Genomic DNA, 5207 nt, shown 5'->3' on the forward strand with positions numbered 1-5207 from the left:
TTCAAAGTAGTGGATGGCAGCGACAACACTCAGTCAGTGGGCCAATTACGAGGCTCTGAGATTTCAGACTACATTATAGGTCCTCATTGGCTAGTTGTCTTCTTGCTGCTGTAGTGCAGCTGCCCTGAGAGCTAAAGGCTGATTTGTATCACTTAACCTAGGAAAACCAGGCAGGCCTGAGAACGAGAACAATACAGCCTTGTGTCACACACTAACCAGGCAGTGTGTGTCACTCTGTGCAAATCATCTATAATGTGATGTGTTCAGTGATATTGATACTACCAGAACATTTTTGGTAGTTTGTATTCACAAAAACTGTAAAACCACTGTTGCAAGGACCTGCGGAAGAGTTTAAATGTGAAGGTTTTGCTAACCTTGTGAATGCAAACAAATTATAAAACAGGGAAATGTAGCCTACACACAATAGCTGGCTGGGCCGGAAAGTTTTCCTCTAGTGGATTTTTATTCCTTCATTACTACTGATAAGTGATTGAGGTAGAAATATTAGATTTAAATTATAACCTTTAAATGATTCCAGTGCTTCAGACATTTTTCACACGTGGCTTTATTAAGCTGCACTTTTACTGAACCTTTAAAGGTAGTAACTCTTTAAGTGTAATGGGATAGTTCAGCGAAATGATGTGCTCAGATATTTGTTTCCTTACCTCGTAAGCAGTCTGTAAATTTGTCTAATTAGTGACTGCAATCCACACTTTGGTTTTGACAGAGATGTCACTGCCAAGAAACACTAATGTTCGGGTGAAAAACGGTATTTTACTCAGCCTAGAGTTTGTCTGAAGTTACACATCACACTATTCCAACAGTTTGACTGTTTTGGAATAAAATGTTTAATATATTTAAACATCCTTTGTATTGCATGCTTATTGATGTGTTCTAGGAGACAATGTCTACCAATGGCATGCCCATCTTTTTGTGAGAAATTACAAAATGCAAAACATTTTCTAAAGTATTTGTAAAGTATAAATAGCCCACACTCGATTAGGCCACGCAAGACTGTTAATGGTGGGTGTAGCTGGTGCATGGAAGTCAGGTCGCAGGAGAGCAGAGTTGAGTGAACACGAAGCACTTTACTGAGGCAAATAGTAAGACAAGAACGCAACAGAGTCACCAAAACCAAATGCCCAAAACAAGTAAGGTAGCACAAAGTACCACAAACAAAGTACAAAGTACAGGCTGCCACAACACACAGGTATACATAAAAAAAAACAATGTACAAATCCGTTATGAATGGTTTATTACGTGGAGTTATTAGAAAGTGCTACCGGTGTAGGCTCTCTAGGAACTAGATTGTCTGGAGGAACTGATTGTCTGGAGGGAATAGAGACGTGCCTTTCTTCCTTTCGTCATTAGCAAGACAAACATGTGTGAGAGGAGGCCAACTGGCTGTGGTCCCCCTAAACTGTTTCATGTGTTGAAGAATTAAGAACTCCTCAAACCCGCAACATGAAAAGGCCCTTCTTGCACTTGGGTCTTTCTATAAACTAGGGTACCCGTGAGGATTTCCTACACTGGACAACTTGTTACAACTGTTGATAAGTCATTAATAAGAATCAGACCATTTTTTTCATGTCGTTCCATTAGGATGTAAGGGGGAATCATAGCTATTTTCAATAAAAATGTATTTAAAACCGATGTTTTAACCCTTTAAATTGTGTGACATAAAACAGTACTTTTCTGTCCTTGCATTTATGGCAGTGTAAGTTGTTGTTATATCATATATTAAGCATTAATCAGTTAAATTAGACATTGAACTTGAACCCTGTAAGAATCCTGGATCTAGCTGTCTGAAAGTTTTTTCTATTGCGATCTCAGAAAATATAACTACACTGCTCAAAAAAATAAAGGGAACACTAAAAAAACACATCCTAGATCTGAATGAATTAAATATTCTTATTAAATACTTTTTTCTTTACATAGTTTAATGTGCTGACAACAAAATCAATCAAAATTATAAATGGAAATCAAATTTATCAACCCATTGAGGTCTGGATTTCACACTCAAAATTAATGTGGAAAACCACACTACAGGCTGATCCAACTTGTAATGTCCTTAAAACAAGTCAAAATGAGGCTCAGTAGTGTGTGTGGCCTCCATGTGCCTGTATGACCTCCCTAAAACGGTCTCCTGAGGGATCTCCTCCCAGACCTGGACTAAAGCATCCGCCAACTCCTGGACAGTCTGTGGTGCAACGTGGCGTTGGTGGATGGAGCGAGACATGATGTCCCAGATGTGCTCAATTGGATTCAGGTCTGGGGAACGGGAGGGCCAGTCCATAGCATCAATGCCTTCCTCTTGCAGGACCTGCTGACACACTCCAGCCACATGAGGTCTAGCATTGTCTTGCATTAGGAGGAACCCAGGGCCAACCGCACCAGCATATGGTCTCACAAGGGGTCTGAGGATCTCATCTCGGTACCTAATGGCAGTCAGGCTACCTCTGGCGAGCACATGGAGGGCTGAAATGCCACCCCACACCATGACTGACCCACCGCCAAACCGGTCATACTGGAGGATGTTGCAGGCAGCAGAACGTTCTCCACGGTGTCTCCAGACTGTCACGTCTGTCACATGTGCTCAGTGTGAACCTGCTTTCATCTGTGAAGAGCACAGGGCGCCAGTGGCGAATTTGCCAATCTTGGTGTTCTCTGGCAAATGCCAAACGTCCTGCACGGTGTTGGGCTGTAAGCACAACCCCCACCTGTGGACGTCGGGCCCTCATACCATCCTCATGGAGTCTGTTTCTGACCATTTGAGCAGACACATGCAGATTTGTGGCCTGCTGGAGGTAATTTTGCAGGGCTCTGGCAGTGCTCCTCCTGCTCCTCCTTGCACAAAGGCGGAGGTAGCGGTCCTGCTGCTGGGTTGTTGCCCTCCTAGGGCCTCCTCCACATCTCCTGATGTACTGGCCTGTCTCCTGGTTGCGCCTCCGTGCTCTGGACACTACGCTGACAGACACAGCTAACCTTCTTGCCACAGCTCGCATTGATATGCCATCCTGGATGAGCTGCACTACCTGAGCCACTTGTGTGGGTTGTAGACTCCGTCTCATGCTACCACTAGAGTGAAAGCACCGCCAGCATTCAAAAGTGACCAAAACATCAGCCAGGAAGCATAGGAACTGAGAAGTGGTCTGTGGTCACCACCTGCAGAACCACTCCTTTATTGGGGGTGTCTTGCTAATTGCCTATAATTTCCACCTGTTGTCTATTCTATTTGCACAACAGCATGTGAAATGTATTGTCAATCACTGTTGCTTCCTAAGTGGACAGTTTGATTTCACAGAAGTGTGATTGACTTGGAGTTACATTGTGTTGTTTAAGTGTTCCCTCTATTTTTTTTGAGCAGTGTATAATATAGTGTAACTATAATATTCATGTCTCCTTATGTTATGCGGTGAAAACAGTTTTCATGGGCACATAAATCCAAAATAATAAATGTGATGGCAAAATTGATTACTTCTAACCAAAAGAGTCACATTTCCTTGATGGTTAAAACCTAAATCAATACTGCCATTAAACGTGGTTCTTCAATAATTATGTATAATACTAATGGATGCGCATTTGGTGTCCAGCTGATTAGTTACTCTGTGATTTCCACACATCCTCATCTGATCCAGGAAGGAATTTTCCGAATGACAGTCAAGTGACAAACAGCTGTTGTGATACCGCATGTAATGCATCAACAGCCCATGGTGCTGGAACAAAGGTGTTGTGACGAATGTCCAGAATATTTTGGTGTCTCATTCGTTACACCAGAGAGGACAGTTGTGCCTGGATCCACGTTGGATCTAATATCCATAGTGAATTGCGGTTGATCATCTGTTGTAGGGGCTTGTTAGATTTAGCAGTGAAAGCATCAAGGTAATGTGCTCATGTTTTCATATGTTTTTGTATCGGTGGAGTTACAGGTTAATCTGCATATATTCACAACTATTGACCTTACCTACTGACCACACACCTACTTACCAACACTACTGATGAGTACTGACCACAACTACACAACTACTGATCACACAACAGCTGAACTACACAACTAATGACCACAACCACAACTATTTATGTCAACTACTACTCACCAGAACTACTAACCACAACCACACAACTACTGACCACACAACTACTGATGCACACAACTAATGACCGCAACCACAGAACTGATGACCACAACCCCACAACTACTGACCACAACCACAAAACTACTGCCAACAACTACTAACCACAACTACTGACTACAGCTACTGACCATAACCACAGTTACTGAACACAACTACTAAACCACAAATACTTACTACAACTACTGACCACAACTCTGATCACAAACACACAATTACTGACCACAACTACTGACCACAACCACACAACTACGGACCACAAAACTACTGACCACACAACTATTGAACCACACAACTAATGACCACAACCATACAACTGCTGACCACAACTACCGACCACAGCTAATGAACTAAACCAAACAACAAATTAATACAATTACTAAACCACGACTACTTACCACAACCACAAATCTATTGACCACAACTACTGACCGCCACTGAACACAACTACTGACCACGAACACACAACTACTGACCACAACTAATGAACTACACAGTGCTGTGGAAGCTATGTTTATTGCCAGCAGCATACCACCCTACATCCCACTGCTGGCTTGCTTCTGAACCTTAGCAAGGTTGGTCCCGGTCAGTCCATGGACGGGAGACTAGATGCTGCTGGAAGTGGTGTTGGAGGGCCAGTAGGAGACACCCTTCCTCTGGTCTAAATATATATCCCAATTCCCCAGGGCAGTGATCGGGGACATTGCCCTGTGTATGGTGCCGGCATTCGGATGGGACGTTAAATGGGTGTCATCACTCTCTGTGGTCACTAAAGATCCCATGACACTTATTGTAAGAGTAGGGGTGTTAACCCCGGTGTCCTGGCTAAATTCTCAATCTGGCCCTCATACCATCACCTGAATGAATGAGCCAATTGTAATCATCCCCAGCTTACAATTGGCTCAGTTCCCCTTTAACTATTCCCGAGGTTGTAACTGTAATTAAGAATGTGTTCTCAGTCAATTTACTGGGTTAAATAAAAAATCAAAATTTACACTCTTGTCCGGGACAATATTGTGTTCCAATGTGCTAATTGAGTTCCAATGCGCCAATTGTTTGCTTGCGGAGGATTAC

Source organism: Oncorhynchus mykiss, chromosome 17 (assembly GCF_013265735.2).
Source record: "Oncorhynchus mykiss isolate Arlee chromosome 17, USDA_OmykA_1.1, whole genome shotgun sequence".
In the NCBI taxonomy this organism is placed as follows: Eukaryota; Metazoa; Chordata; class Actinopteri; order Salmoniformes; family Salmonidae; genus Oncorhynchus; species Oncorhynchus mykiss.